The sequence below is a fragment of the Chiloscyllium plagiosum genome, unplaced genomic scaffold, assembly GCF_037043375.1.
Source record: "Chiloscyllium plagiosum isolate Xiang-an unplaced genomic scaffold, Cpla_swu_hap1 HiC_scaffold_70, whole genome shotgun sequence".
Classification (NCBI taxonomy): domain Eukaryota; kingdom Metazoa; phylum Chordata; class Chondrichthyes; order Orectolobiformes; family Hemiscylliidae; genus Chiloscyllium; species Chiloscyllium plagiosum.
The window spans coordinates 62,894-79,911 of record NW_028270209.1 but is presented as its reverse complement, the minus strand read 5'-3'; positions in this window follow the sequence as shown (position 1 = coordinate 79,911).

Here is a 17,018-nt window from a genome sequence, read left to right as displayed (position 1 = left end):
TGATGGATCATCGATTATGGAGCATCAGGTTCAGGAAAATGACATAGTAAAATGTGGTGAAAATAGGCATAATTGAATTCTCTGTTCGTTTACCGTGGTTTCCTACGTTGATCACAGGCAATGTTATGTCGCCACTGTACTGGGATCTTCCTTCTATCGGAATCAATTCGTCAGAGAATTCGTTTCACTGGTACTTCACCAGCATCCTTTGGAATGTTCATACGGCACAATGACCCACACTGTACACAACGTCAACAATCTTCTGCATTACTACATCCAAGGGCACGTGGCATGGTTTTTTTTATCAATAGTGAAAAATTAATCGTGTTATGCAAGGGCAAATTGAATTTTAGTTTAATTAGTAAAGTCGCAAGAATCCAGAGTAAGTTTCAAAATGTCAGAAATTCACGTTCATTACCTTGGCCAGAATTCTAGCGCAGCAAAAGGGAAATCTGTCCCTGAATCCCCAGCATCCATGTAATCGCTTGCTCCAGGTGTCCACTTTGAAACCTATGTGAAGGGATGTTCAGCCTGATAGAGAACTTGTGAGAATCCTCCACTGTCTGACCTAAAGCTGAAACAGGAGCTATCTATTCCAGCTTGGAGGGTAGCGAAGTGGAGGTGAGACAGAAAATATTAATTGGTGTAGATTCACATTGTTCTCATTGTGATTGTTTAAAAACCTGGGCCAGAAAAGACTCAAGTAGAAAGGAGCAGTAGTAGGCCATTCTTAACACCGCTCCTGCCCCGCCACGACATTCTTTACCATCATAGCTCACACAGCACTTTTATGTCTTTTTCCAGCGTATCCATATCATCGTGTTGCCAAGTGGCTAACACATGTTTATCGATCTCTACCATAAATAGACATCGAAGTTATTCATCGCTAAGAGGAAAATGTTGCATTTCGAGTCAGTTGGATTTCTGCATGAATGTTTTAAGTTTTGCAGATGAGCAGCCGAGTCTGGTCTGAACACCTTTCAAAACATAAACTAAAACTCGACTCTGATGAGATTTGCATCCACAACGTTTGAATGGCAGTCTTAAGAAAGGCGTAGAAATTCAATGCGCTTTCCGTTGCACCACAGAGTCGCGGCCTCACCCAGTTTTCAGCACAAAAGTTTGCCTTAGAATGAGTTCGTTCGGGACACCCATCTCACGTCTGTCTGACCTCGTCACACTTTCCAGTATCTGGTCCTTATCCACGTGTGCTCTGGATCTTCAAGTGTTCGGCTATATACTGCTGAAATGTCCTCATAACACTTAGTATTACCACACGTTCAAATAAGAAATTCCAGATGAACAACACTCTGTGGGTGAAAGCGTTCTTCCTAAATCTACTCTAAACCGCTTTTCTCCTGCTTTTCATCTATGTCACTGGTTATTATTCCTTCCCGAAAAGCCTTATTCCTGTCATATATATCTATCCTCTTCATAATATGTGCATGTTAATCAGTTTCTCACTCAGCCTTCTCTGTGCTTAGTTACACAGCCCCAGATGAGCTCATCTACCTTTACAATGGGAATGGTCCAGCCCTTGGCATTATTTTCATCTCCTGTGAACTTCTCCTCCTGCAATCAGACGGTTCCTGCAGTCTTGCGATTACAACGGAAAAAGAAATGTTCCTTGTAGAAATGCCAAAATGTCTGAACAGAATCAGCAGCTCTTGTCCCTCTATGATGAGAAAGGACAGTTAACGCTTCGAGTCCAATGATTCGTGTTGGGAACTGATGGGATGTGTAGGTGGGTGAAAAATGTGGAAGAGGGCGGACAGGATCCAAAATGATTGAACTCGATGTTGGGTCCTGAAATCTGCATGGTCTTTCAGTAGAAAATGAGTTGCCGATCTTCCAGCTTGCGCTGTGCCTTGAAGAAGAACTGCAGCAGACCAGAGACTGGTATGATGGCTTGGGTACACAATGCAATGTTAAAGTGACAGGACACTGGAAGACCGGGGTAATTTTTGTTGATTCTGGACAGAACGTAAGTGATCTCAGCTTTGTCACCGACTCTGCTTTCCTCTCTCCATTGTAGATAGATCACATTCTCAGCAGGAACTACAGTTTTCTGGATTGAATGAAGTGCAGAGAAATCACTGGAAGATGTGTTTGGAAGTTTCCGCAGTGAGGAAAGACAGCGGATATCAGCAGGAAATGTATCTTACAACATAGAACGTTACAGTGCAGTACAGGCACTTGGGCTCTCGATGTTGCACCGACCTGTGAAAATAATGTGATGTCCATTACAATGGAAAATTAACATTTCTTTTGAAACCAATAAAAGCACAGGGAAACAAAAAAAGTAAGAGCCTGGCTTTGCAGAGGGCAAATGATGCAGACATAAAGAGAATCTATGTGTATTTAAACCGAACTAATGGCAAACTTACAAGGCCAGCAAACTACCATATCAACAGCGAAGGAATTAGAAAAAAACAACTCCATATCTGGAAAGAAACTCGAATGTTTCAGGCCACTGACCTTGAAGTGTTGTTAAGAAGACGCGAATTGTACTTTAAAGGGAATATATGAAAGCTATCAGGCACCCATTACATGAGGCGTCTTGCCAATGTCTTACCTGGGACACGGGAAACCTGAATTTGATGGAACTCCACGCGCTACATGCTGAAAAATTTCCGGCCCAAGAGAAGGAAAAACGGAAATTAAAGATGGAACAGCAAACACATAAAGCTCAGCTGACTATGATGCAAATGGTCGCCCAGCCGTTGGAAGGAGATGCTTCGTGAAAAGAAGGGCTGGCAGAGGTAAATCTGGCGGGGGCTTTGTTTGCAGAGCAATGGACCACTGAATGAGGCAGTGCCAGCCCAGGCAGCCTCAATCGGCCCTGGAGGCTGGGCAGCAGGGTGACTAATGGAGGAAGGCTGAGGTGGAGGTGGGCAGCCCCAAAGTTACAGGTAAGCCTCTTTGCTTTATGCTTGGAAATGAATACTCGCTTATGCTCATCTCTACTACTAAACTACTAAACATGTCCCACCTCTTTTCTGAGCACTGAGTTTGCGAAGCGTGAACTATATTTTCAGTACAACGATGATGCATATAAGTCAATGCTTACATCTATGTTATATGTGGGAGTTGCACCTCTTACTTTATTGGAAGATACAAGGGCAACATATTCAGTTCATAAATCAAGGCAGTTCAGAGAGTCGACGCAAATAAAGATGAACGGAAGCTTCCTGAACTCAATGGGTGCGTCAAGATTCGTGACACGAGAGAGATTTACCGCACCCCTATTGTGCGAAACCAGTAATGGGGAAACATTCCAATTCTCATTTCTGTTATCGGAATTCTGTTCTTTAAATCTGATGTCTCGGGATCTCATAGTGAGACTGGGGTCGGATTTGTGCAGTACCCCGACGGGCTTGCAGGTAATGCAAAAAGAAGATTTAACAGTGCAGGCTGGAAAATACGAATCACGACCCCTGATGCATGTCAGAGAGCAATAGGTTCCATGAGCGATTCGCTCACCCAGGAAGCAAGTAGCCATGTTAATCCCATTAACACCGATTTTCTTGCTGGAGATATGCTGCACGGCACAGCACACATACACCGCGATGGTCCTGACAAATCATAAGAGAAGGATTGGATCAGGAGATTGGTTAAACCAGATCAGTTGTTATTGTGCGAATTTTATTGGAATGATCACATATGTGCTGTCACTTTAAACTTTTTAAAGTATCTGTGACGGTAAGTATACCCTGTTTTTTTGATGTGGAAGGCTCTTTTCCTCACGGATCATTGGCGAAGGCATCCAGAGACAGGTGTCAGAATTTGGGACCATGGGTACGACAGGCACAAAAAGCGAAAGATTGTATCTTCAGGGTCGGTGTGGGTATCTGCTTCAATGCAGTTATAAGGATGTATAGGAAGAAACTAAATTGGCTAACTCAGGCAGACAGGGCAGTCCTGGTAATCCCCGCCAGGAGTGTCGTCTGGCGTTTACCTATCGTAGATGTCTCGTACCCAAGATTAAGAAGGGTCCCAACTGATTTCAGGGCAAAAGGCAAACACGATGTGGGGCTCATACGAACCCTTAAGAATAACCCCGAAGTCTGAGTATCGCCCTTGCAAAGCAAAAGAGCCGTTAAAACCCGAGGCTGTGCAAGGAATTACTCCTTTCTTTGAATCTCTCCTATGGGCTGGAGTGATAATCCCCCGTGAATAATCACTGGTGAGAACACCCATTTTTTTCGTTCAAAAAGGCAAACATTCCAGGTGAATCGGGGGAATGGAGGTTTGTTCATGACCTGCAGGTTATCAAGAACGCTGTTGTTCCACACACCCCAAATGTTCCCAACCCCTATGTTACATTGGCTCAAATTCTACCGGATGTAAATGGCTCTCTATTGTGGATTTAGCAAATGCCTTGTTTTGTGTACTTTTACACGCAGACAGTCAATTCTGGTTCACTTTTCCATTCAAAGGCCAATAGTATACTTTCACGTGACATTTTCAAGATTACTGTGAGTCCCCACCATAATTAACGAGGCTCTACACAGGAGTCTGGAGACTCTTGCTTTAACCCGGGGGCTCAGCGCTTCTGCAGTATGTAAACGAATGCTTAATCGCAGCATCAACTGAGAAACAATTTGAGAAAGGTAGGCTTGCGATGCTCTGCCATCTAGTCTCGCAAAACTACAACTTGTGGGAACAACAGTTGAAGTTCTTAAGTCACTTAATATCTGAACAAGGAAAGGTCATTGGTCAAGACAGAGTTCAAGCAAACCAGGAAAATTCAAAGGAGAAAGTGAGGACTGCAGATGATGGAGATCAGAGCTGAAAATGTGTTGCTGGAAAAGCGCAGCAAGTCAGGCAGCATCCAGGGAACAGGAGAATCGACGTTTCGGGCATAAGCCTGAAGAAGGGCTTATGCCTGAAACGTCGATTCTCCTGTTCCCTGGATGCTGCCTGATCTGCTGCGCTTTTCTAGCAACACATTTTCAGCAAAATTCAAAGCCTCACATGAAGAAACAATTGCTATCCTTTTTGGTCATGCGATCCTACTTAGAATGTTTAACCCGCATTACGCAACCCTTTAGGCGCCCAAAAGTGACATAGCTCATGGCTCAGTTTTGCAGAGCTAGAGTCCGTTGCAGTGATCCCTGAGGCCGAGATGCTTTTGTTGAATTGAAATGGCTCTCCAAACTACACCGACACTGGGATTCCAAATCCAAACAGTGGATGAGAAGCGTGCCTGCATGACATTTGTGCTGATGCAGAATTATGTGTGGAAAATTGAGGCCAGTAGCTTATTTTCCACCTCAACTTAGATCCCGTAACGGCAGGATTGCATAAATGCCTCCGTGTCGTTCCTGCATTGGAAAAGGCTGTTGTAGCTACCAGGGACATAGTCGGCTTTGTTGAATTAAACCGACTGGTCCCACATGCAGTATCCTTACTTCTTTCTGAGCAAAACACAGCACATATGTCGGCAGCACCTTGGTTCACATACAATGCTATGCTATTGGAGAAGCCTAACATGACAATAAAGCGATGTAACGTCCTTAATGCTGCTTGTCTTCTCCCCACAGAAGGAGACGGAGACCCACATGACAGTGTCGCCGTAATTAATGACATTTGAAGCCCGAGACCAGACGTGTAGGATTCGCCAATTTAGAATCTGATACGGCGTTTTATTGTGGATAGGTCAGCATTCAGAAGCAAAGAGATAGGCCAATGTCTGGTATGTTGTAGCAACTACCCACGAGGTAGTCAAAGCGGGATCACTTCCTTCTCATCTGACAGCGCAAGCAACAGAGCGGATTGCCTTGATTGAGGCATGTAAATTGGCCGAAGGAAGAATAGTGAATATTTCCAACGACTGGAGATATGCATTCAGGGTTGTACATAATTTTGGATCCCTGTGGAAAAACAAGGGCTTCTTGACCTCCACTGGAAAGCCAGTCACATAACATGGCCTGATCTCTGACCACCTGTAAGCAGTCCGATTGCCGAAATCAATCACTGTACGTACGTGTGAAGCCCACAGGAAAAAGTATGATTCAATTTCTCAAGGCAATGAAAATGTAGACTGAGCGGCAAGGACGGCAGCCAATCAGCCGCCAGGTGATGAGTTTGACATGTGTATGTGTATGTCAAATATTTGTAATCCAAAGCAAACTTATGGGAGTTACAGTCGCAGGCCACAACGAAGGAGAAGTGTGAATGGACAAGGGCAGGCTGCAGAATGAGGGAGTGGTAGTGGTGTGGCCCCAATGGGAAATCCTGTCTACCACGATCTTTATTCCCTTTCTATGCCAAGGTAACACACGGTAAGGACCATGTGTCAAAAGTGGGGAGGTACGACAATATTTCAGCACGCTGGCACAGAAAGGGATTTTCTCATTACTCATAAAAATAATGTGAATAATGTGTTATCTGTGCCACTAATAATGTGGATACAAATGAATAAGGCAGAACACCCCCAATCCCAAAGACCCTTTGAACATTTACAGATGGATTTTATTGAACTAACACTCAGCGAAGGGAAAAGGCATTGTCTGGTAATTGTTGATGTTTTCCCAAGGGGTGGAAGTGCTCCCACGTCTAAACAGGATGCCAGTGCAGTAGCCAAGGCTTTGCTAACTGAAATAATTCCGAGATGGGGCATCGCTGAAAAGCTAAACAGCGACAATGGAAAGCCATTTATAAATATTGCCCTCCAGCAGATCAGTGATTACTTGGGAATAAAGGTGAGGCAACATTGTGCCTATCACCCAGCGAGCGGTGGGGCAGTGGAAAGAGAGAAAACTACCCTTAAATATAAATTGGCAAAATGTTGTTAGGAACTAGAGTTGACATGGACAAAGGCATTTCCAATTGTGCTAATGTATATAAAGGAGAGGAAGCGTAAATCTTAGGACGTTTGAGATTTTGTTTGGAATGTGGCCCAGTACAGAAATTGCCCCAAGACTGATTCTAAAACAGAAAACAGATAACATTCACCTCTATTGACAAAGCCCTAGCCAGAGAAACAATAGCCAACCTGCTGAACAGACATAACAGACAACAGGACGTTGAACCCATCAACAAAGACGGCATACTTAAACTACTGGACTTGTGCCTCACAGCACACTTTACATTCAACAACCAGATATACGAACAAATCAACAGAACACCCATGGGCTCACCGATCTCGGGACTCATAGCAGAAGCAATAATGCAAAGGTTAGAACAAACAGTCTTACCACAAATTCAACCCAAACTCTGGGTCAGATACGTGTATGACACCTTTGTAATCATTAACAACACGGAAATACAGAAAAAAAACACCGGATCATCAACTCCACACTCACAGGAATCCGATTCACGAGAGAAGAAGAAAAGGACAACCAACTCCCATTCCTAGACGTGAAGGTACAGAGAACACCTAACGGAGAATTCACCACAAAGGTACACAGGAAAGCCACACACACAGATCAAGTCCTGAACTATGAAAGCAACCACCCCAATATACACAAAAAAGTTGCATCAAGACACTATTCAAAAGGGCCACAACACACTGCAGCATACCAGAACTGCAAAAAGAGGAAGAGGAACACCTATACAAGGTATTCGTCAAAAACGGATATCCTCGCAATGTCATCAACAGATGCCTAAGGGATAGACCACAGAACGAGGACATGCCACAACCCAAAGTACTAGCCACACTACCATGCATCAAGAACACCTCTGAACTGACATCCAGCCTACTGCGACCACTAGGACTCATAACAGCACACAAACCAACAGCCACACTCAGACAACTCACCAGAACGAAGGACCGGATACCCAACATGAGCAAAACTGATGTAGTGTACAAAATCCCATGCAAGGACTGCACAAAACACTATAAAGGACAAACAGGAAGACAGCTAACGATCCGCATCCATGAACATCAACTAGCCACGAAACGACACGACCAGCTATCCCTAGTAGCCACACACGCAGACGACAAGCAACATGAATTCGACTGGGACAACACTACCATTATAGGGCAAGCCAAACAAAGAACAGCCAGGGAATTCCTAGAAGCATGGCACTCATCCACAAACTCCATCAACAAACACATCGAACTGGACCCAATATACCGGCCACTACAGCGGACAGCTGAAACTGACAACCGGAAGCGGCAGGGACAGGGCACTATAAATGCCGGAGGAAACACCACAGAAGCGCTTCACAGGAGGCTCCTAAGCACTGAGGATGTCACCTAGACAGGGGACAAAACGTTTGCAACAAAAACTTCCAGCTCGGCGAACAGAACCACAACAATAACAGACCAATGTGAGGACGAGATGTTATGTTACGGTATAAAACTCTCCACACTTCTGTCTCAAATACAGAATCAAAAGAAGGGCAGCACTACCCCAATCAGCAGAAGGGAAAATGCACAATCTCGAACCTGAACACTGGATAGTGGTGGAAGACGTCAGGAGCAAATGCATGAGGGCGAAGAGCTGGCTGGGACCGTTCCAAGGGCTCCCTACAACACAGACAGCTGTTAAGGTCGCCGAAAGAGCCACGTTGATACACGCCAGCCATTGCAAACGTGTAGCTGACCTTGAGGAGACATCGGACAACACGGGATCCAAATAAGTGTTAGTAATGATTAGAAGACTCATAGAAATATTGGGCTGCATGGCAGGACGAGTCGTGAAGGCAGGGGTGTCTGGGATACAACCGCAGACGTTAATCTTAACCAAGGATGTTAAGTTGACATTTACATGCCCCCGATGCTTGTTTGGTAACCAGGCCGACTATAAATAAGGCAATAAGTGTTTACACAGAGATCCTTGTGTACCCAGTTACTGGCACTGAGTAGTATCCCCCACGGCTACAGTTACACCTGACACGGGATATCGGTTTCCTGTTATCAAGGAAGGAGGTGCCATGGCAAGGGTAATAATAACCAAGATTCAGGAGAGTGATGAGGAAGCCTGGTGGTGTGGAATAGATAGACCCTTCTCCGATATCGATAGACAGTTGAATATAGTGGTACAGCCTCGCACCCACCCCGACCGAGATGCAGTGCCGAAGGTCCTCCAAGAAATAGTATCTCCTGGACTCGAAAAGATGAATGTCCAATGACCCGCACTGCAGATGAGCGGAAAGGCCTTTTCCAATCCGACAGAAATGGAAGAAATAAAGAAACTGAATGTGCAGCTAAAATGATCACAAACGAAAAAAGTTAAAGTGGATTCATTGAGAAAACTTACAGCGCCATATTTCACTTTCCGTGGAGATCTACTGTTAAGGACTCAGTGTTCTCACTGCTGTAGCAATGGGGGATCTCCTCTGACCATTTATGTTGTTGACAACCTTCCCAAAGCAGGGAATGTTGTATGGAACTGGCCATTAATCGAGTATTGTCACAAACAGGATTCAGACTAGCGTAAAACAAAGAAGTGCGAATCATGGAAATCTGAATCAACAACAGGAATTGACAGAGAAACTCTGCAGGCCTGACAGCATCTGTGGAGACAAAGAGGTTTAATGTTTCATATCACAGATTCAGGCTACTTATGCTTTTTATTGTTTTATTGCCTGGGTAATTGTCAATTTCACTTCACGAAACAGCATACCTACCAGAATCTCTCATTAGCTGACAGGCGTCATCTGTAAAAATGCAAAATTCCTTTATTAGCTGTAATGCTGTTGCTGTTGCCCTGAGTTGGTGAAAGGCTGGCCTTCATTACCTTTTACTTCGCCTTTATGTCGATGAGCAGCCATGGTGAATGGAGAATTTCTGTTTGTCTCCCTTTGTCTCTCTGTACCATCTCACTCTCTTCTACATTCTCCCACTCTCTGTTGGTGAATATCCCTCATTTTTCATTTCTACTCTTGGAAAAGTGTTAAAATCGGAGTCTGGTCCGTGGCTTTCTCATCCCCCCCGGCCAGAGTGTGTAGAACTGGGCTCACAGTCTCCAAGTAATGTCTGTGTTACTTAGGTCTGAGATCAGGTGACATTTGTTCACACAAAACGTTATGAGCTTTTACAATTCGAAATAGTATTCATAACAGACCAGAAAAAAGCAGTTTCACTCCAATTATAGGATTTCTATGGTGCCATTGCCGTTTGCCTAAAATCAATGAATGGTGACAGCAGACAATGAGAGCCATTATCTCATTGGATGCGTTATTACTACAACATTGTCCTGCAAGTCTGCAGTGTCTCCTGCGTCTCTTCATTATTCCCAAAAAGCTTGAAAAGACGGACGGAGAATAATAGTAGAAGAGATAGACAAATCCTTGTCGAACAGAGTAGAAAGAACTCTGCGTTGAATTAGCAGGATAGAACATAGATTAATGGGTCCACATCAGGCGGTAGGGCTTGGGAGCACAAAATAACAAAGGTCTGAGCTCAAACACAAGAAGCATGCTGATCCGTCACTTTCGCGATGTTGGATAAACAATACGGCTTTTACAAGAAGTTTAAACAATGAACTTTCAATGTACAGAACATTTGACAGCATTTGACGCCATTAACGCCTGATTATTACCACATGCTTTAACTGACGAAACCACAGACACTGTTCTTCAAATCAATAAGGGCATTTAATGAAGTATTTGATCACAGTTAATCGGACCACCTTTCTGTAATAAAGCTGTTCGATGAGAATTTATATCAACGTCCGCTCGTGCAGAAAAGAAGTTCACAGCTGGTGACTGTCCACTGAAAATGTACAGGAAGAGGCAATCTCTTCTTGCTTTGATTTCAAACTGATGCCTTCACCCCTTTAACCTGACGGGATAAACAGTATGCGTTCATCCTCTCGGGGCTGATTTACCGCCTGAATATGCACAGAGGGAAACTCATACCAAGAGACCAGGGTAATTGTGGTGAACCTACCAGGAGTGGTGTGAGTCGGTGTTAACAGTGGGCAGTAAGGGCTAAATTATTAGCACTGACATTGATCCTTGTACCAACAGCTCCTCATTCACTGTCTGCCTCATTCATCCCAGTCATCATTGACCTTCAGTTTATCCTACTTTCCCTTCGAAACTTTACACTTGTTCTGGACCACTTTCGGGTGTCCACTTGGAAACTGCAGCTTTTTCAAACGAAATTCTGGAGGATACACGTCACTCTTTGGGATAGGCTTCACCGCCCAACCATAATTACTCAATAGATTGAGATGGTAAGTTACTTTACTTCGTCCTCGAAGTGCTCAACACAGTGATACAGCCATGATGTCGACAGGGAGGAAGTTCGAAGAATTAAACCCAGCGACATTGACTGAATAGCGTGATAGTTTCAGCTCAGAAAGGCGAGATCCTTAGAGGGGATTTTCAGTGACAATTTATTCGTGTATGTGCTGCCATAGCTGCCAGAGGATGTGGTCGAGGCTCGTACAATTGCAACATTTAAGAGGCATTTGAAATGGTATATGAGTAGGAAGGGTTTGGCGGGAGATGGGCCGTGTGCTGGCAAGAGGGACCAAATTGGGTTGGGATTTCCGGTCAGCAAGGACAGGTTTGAACGAAGGGTCTGTTTCCCTGCAGTACATCTCTATGACTCTAAGATTCCAGCAATCAATCACTGGATTCCTTCTGGCAGAACCGGGTCTGTGCTCTCTGTGGAAGCAGAAAATGGTTTTCATTCAGATTAGCCACAAGAAGAGAAATAAATCTTCATTTCCTGACTTGGAATTTTATCCAGGCCTGGACGATTCAAACCCAGACTCTGAAGCAGGGACTCCACTGAAGTTCACAAACACCCTTTCGACCTAACCTGTACAAACTCTTGTGCCTATCGTTCTTTGTCCCCACATTTTGAAGCACCGGTACTTGCCGTGGGTGGTGAAGGAGCTAACTACAGCGTCGCAGAAAAACCATGGGGTCAGAGACCCGATCGATCTGTCATGCAGCGGGAATTGCATTGCTCAGAACAGACGTGTTTGCTGTGTGGGCCTGAAACCGAGCTCGATCACACACAGATACGGTGTAACAGCTGCTGGCAGATTTGGAGGCGGTTGGGTCGGTTTCATTCGCACTGTGGGAAAAAGACTGGATTCTAAATTCAGGGGAGCTAAGTGTCACAGATAGAAGGCTAAGAATTGGTTTGGGAACAATATGAGTCATGACCGAATGGCGGGCAGACCAGATGGGCTGGCAGCTCTAACTGTCCTCTGTTGCCTTCTGGTCTCTAGCCATCCAGTATCTAAGGAAATAGAAACAGAGTTAATCGTGCATTTCGAAGTCTTCCTCTCATAACTCGGCGAGGTGAGAGATGAAACAGTTCTGCTATTAAATTTTGAAACTGGGTGAATTTTTGGAGACGGAATAATAAAAAAGAAACTGAGTATAAAGTTGAGAGTCAGGAGATATTCAACAAAAAGCTAGACGGAGATGGACATGGAGAAATAAGTGTCACTGTTCTTGAAGACTTAACTCGGTTTTCCATTCCAAGATTCTACCAGACCTGCTGAGATTTTCCCGCAATTTCTTTTGTTGGTACTGAAACAGAAGGGAGAAGTGTGATCCTGGACCAATCAGCTATGTCTGCTCTGTGGACGTTTGAATTCCCTGTTCGAACAAATCACTGCTGACCCACACGGAAACCTCACTAACCTGCATCACCCCCATCCGTGTTACTGACAATAAGCTGTTCATTACGTAAACCCATATGGGTACACAACAGCATCATTTACCGAGTGAATTGGGAAAATTTCAGGGAGAGTTCCATTAGGTTTCCATCCGAGAATTCTTATTCAGTTAATTCTAATGCAGCACCATTTGACATGCAGCTGTCACTGTCATGTGGCCATTCACATTCGACGTCTCTGGACATTTTGGTTGGGGCACGTTTGGAATGGTACCTCACGTTTTGGAAGGGACATCGTTTAAAGCATATTCGGCTGAACTGATAACCTTGTCTCTTGCACCTGCAGTACAGTGGAGACAGTTTTCACTCAGAAACCAAGAGATGATCAAAAACGGAGGAAAAAATGTGTCAACAAAACCTGCCTCAGCGAGCGAATTCGCTCTTGCAACATTAATGGAGAGCGGCTTTCCTATTAACAAACAACAGCGCCCTGCGTGGGTCTCGACCCCACACCATTGAGATTAAAGGTCTCAAGCTCTACAGACTGAGCGAGCCAGGACAGGATTGATGTTGGTTAATTTATCATTTCATACTGAGTTTAATTCAGCTGAAACGGCAATTTTCAAAAATCTCGTTCATTCCTCACCATTGCAAATAACATTATTCAAGTCTATCAATTCTCAGATTTATTCCTTCAGACCATTACAATCCATTTAGGACTTGACCCGGAAATTAGGATTTTTTTTTTTATATTTTCATATTTTGACCCTGATCCTTAGGTCGCCGAAGTGATTCCCAGAAAATCTGGCAGACTGCAAATCAATCGGGAAAATACTTCAGGAAACCAAATCATTTCTGATTAGAGTGTAGGGAATCGCAAATGCTGAAGAGATGCAGTCCTCACCATCAACAATTTCTTTGTTCTACCTGCCTACAAAGTTTATCACTTCTCATATTCGAGACTGGAATTCTGATTATAAAATGTTTTAAAAACAGGAACAACCTTCTGCAGCCATTTCCAATTTGAATTAGAATTTTTTACCTTTTCACAAGGTAACAGCCGTTCCTGAGGAAGGAGTTTCCATGAGCTGTGTCCCAGGTCTGGGCAGGAAGCCGCTGAATGAAACTGTAGTGGCCCCTTTCTGTTGGCAGTCGGGGCTTGTAGACAGTGGGGTCACATTCTGCTGCACGTGACCGTTTCACTCACTGCGGACTCAGGGTCAATCATGGATGAGTTCTCGTGGTTGTATTGTTAGAAGATGGTCGGTCTCAATACTTAGAGTCATAGAGTCATAGAGATGTACAGCTCTGTGCTGTTTTTCGGCTTGGAGAACCAACATTTCGGCCAAATGCTCTGACCATTTGAGACACAGCAACTGGCAGCAAAATTGTGCGTGTACACATCCAAACGCACAGTGCTTGAGAGGATGTGGACAGCAGTAGTTCTCATTATTTTAAGAATCAGTTGCTCATGTACCCGTATTTACCGCAGAGAGGGTGAGAGACCCGAGGAGTAACAAACACACCCATAAAACAATATCAGGATCTGTGTAGTTCTGTCATAAAAAGCTGCCTGCTGTTGTTCTATTGCAAAGTTGGGTTTCAAACCCACGACGCAATAGAGACTGGACCCTAAACCCAGCACATTTAACCTCTCTGGATTAGTGGTGCTGGAAGAGCACAGCAGTTCAGGCAGCTTCCAAGGAGCAGTAAAATCGACGTTTCAGGCAAAAGCCCTTCATCAAGAATACAGGGTTTCGCCCGAAACGTCGATTTTACTGCTCCTCGGATGCTGCCTGAACTGCTGCGCTCTTCAGCACCACTAATCCTGAATCTGGTCTCCAGCATCTGCATTCATTGTTTTTACCTACATTAAACCACTCGGCGACGCTCCCTGACGATAACTAAGCGGGAAACCTGTCAAGACTAATGTTTCAGCATGGCTTCACTTCAGGCAATTTCCCCTGGCACTTTCTTTGAATACCTTCGCATAATTTAAAAAAATATTTACAACGATTTGAAAGGTTTGCACGGTGTGGATATTAGTGAGAAGCTGAATATTCTTCGACAGTTTTCCCCGGAGCTTCAGGCCTGAGGGATGTCCTTGGAAAAGTTTACAAAATCATGAGGTAGACGAGCAGAGAACATAGTAAATCTACACTTTTTCAGACGTCACGTGAGTTTAAAGCGAGATAGCATAGGTTTAATGTGAGGGCAGTACAATTTGAAAGGGATGTGAGCGACACTTGTTTTTAATACAGACATTTTTGTGCATGTTGAATAAATTGCCAAATTTAGTGGCAGAGATTGGTGCACTCACAACACTCCAAAGGCATCTAAATGGGTATACAGACAGGAAGTGTTCGGAGAGATAAGGGACAAATATTGGCAAATATGTTTAGATTAGTTACTGTCATCTGTTCAGCAGGTGCAAGTTGGATAGGAAGGTTTGCTTCCGTGCTCGGCAATTCTGTGACACTCCAGTACCTGACAACAGTTTGAATAGACCACTTGCAAAAACGCATGCTGTTTGTTACTAAGTCAGCGTGTTTGAATTTTATTTTTTCTTGAGGCGTAATGTTTTGAAATGACACAGAGAGGAATGTTTTCCAGACATTTACAGACAATGACCATTCTCCTTGATACATTCCCAAGTTCTCCATCAAATAATTTCGTTGACTAAAAAAAAACTCACAAATCGTGTTATCCCCTCAACTCTCCAGTGAATCCAAAACTGACAGCTCTTAACGTGGACCAGGTGCAAAACTCAAAAGGCAGAGTCATCATCAGACACACAAACTCATTACTTCTGTCTGTGAGACGTGTATGTCCAGAACTGCTCACACAAATAGCACCGAAGCAATTCCAATCGGAGCTTCCCGACATTCTGGAGATTTAGTGCATTGCCAAGTAACAGAAAGTCCTCAAGTAACATAAAACAAAACAGAAAAATGTACCATGCAAAGTGAATATTACCAATTATATTCTCGATTAAATTAGGTCAACAATGCGCTGGTGCCTCCATCTGATCGAGCGAGCCAATCTCCAGCCTCCCTCACCAGGACAGTAATGAAGGAAATGAGAGAAATATAACAAAGTTTCACGTTGCGATTGCCCAACTTTTAGCCACAACAACAAAAAACGAGGGAGCAGATTTAGTGCAGGATCTGGCTTCACAACAGCGGTGAAATAACGACGTCCACTCACTTTCAGGGAAAGCTGTGAACAACTCACATTGTCCAGAAGATGAATACACAGCGCAGGCTGTTTAGTTCCCATATTCTACTGCTGCCCCGACATTCATACGAAAATGTACATTTAAAAGAGAGCGTTTGTAGCTGTGTAATGACAGTGGCAGCTATTTCCCCTCGCTCTTACTACTGCCCTCGGTAGTGTAGGGGCTGGTATTCTCATCTTACACGCGGTAGTTGAGTGTGCAATTCTCTGTTGTGAAAAAGCGGAGTGTTTTGGAGCAGAAAGATGTGAAGTTCGGATGCTTCTGGAATTCTTGTTGAAACGTTCGGTGACGCGAGGAAGATGGTTTGCAGACTTTTCCTCGCCTGTCTCGGTGACATTCTCAGCGCTGCAGAGGTTCCTGTGAAACGTTGCTCTCATGTTTTGGTACGAATTCATTTGGTTTCATTCCCGCTGCTTCCGTTTGTTGCGATTGCAGATTGGGTCCAACGGATGGAATCCGTGGATGAGTGCCCTGCTTCCAGGAATTGTCTGGCTGTCTTCTGCTTGCCCTGTCCTATTATTGTTGTGCTATTCTAGTCGAATGTGTGGCCCTTGCCGTTTGTACGTTTTGCGACTAGGAACTGCTGGATTGACGCCCCCAAAAAGTCTTTGCCAAGAACCAATATCCACACACCTTCATTCGCAGATACATGGCACACAAAGTTCGCAACGAGGATATGCTATGAGGTAATTTTTAAATCATGCTCCCCTGTATTAAAAACAAATTCTGGAAAACGATATCCAGACTCCTCCGAACACTCAGTCTTATGACAGCACAGAAACCGAGAACCTCACTCAGACAACAACTCACGAGAAAACAAGGCCCAATACCTATCATGTGCAGGTCAAACGTGGTTGACGAGATTCCACGCAGGGACTGCACGAAACACGACATAGGAGAAAGAGGCTGACAACTAGAGAGCTGCATTCATAATTTCATCTGGACTGTAAACGCCTCGGACAGCTGTTCCTTGCAGTTATGCACAGAATATTGAATGTCTCTGATTCCAGGGCTTGAAATTCGGATGATATGACGGTCTGCAGCACTGGTTACTTCCTTGTGTGAGATAATTCCTAATGGAACACATGTAACACTCTATTGCTCATTGAGAAATACATCCAAAATAGGAGCTCAGATAAGCATTTCTGTTGTCTTTGTGGTGCTGTACCAGACATGCCCTGTGGCACTGCACTTATTCTGTGTTTCCTGAGGGATCGGCACATGCTTCCACGATCGTAT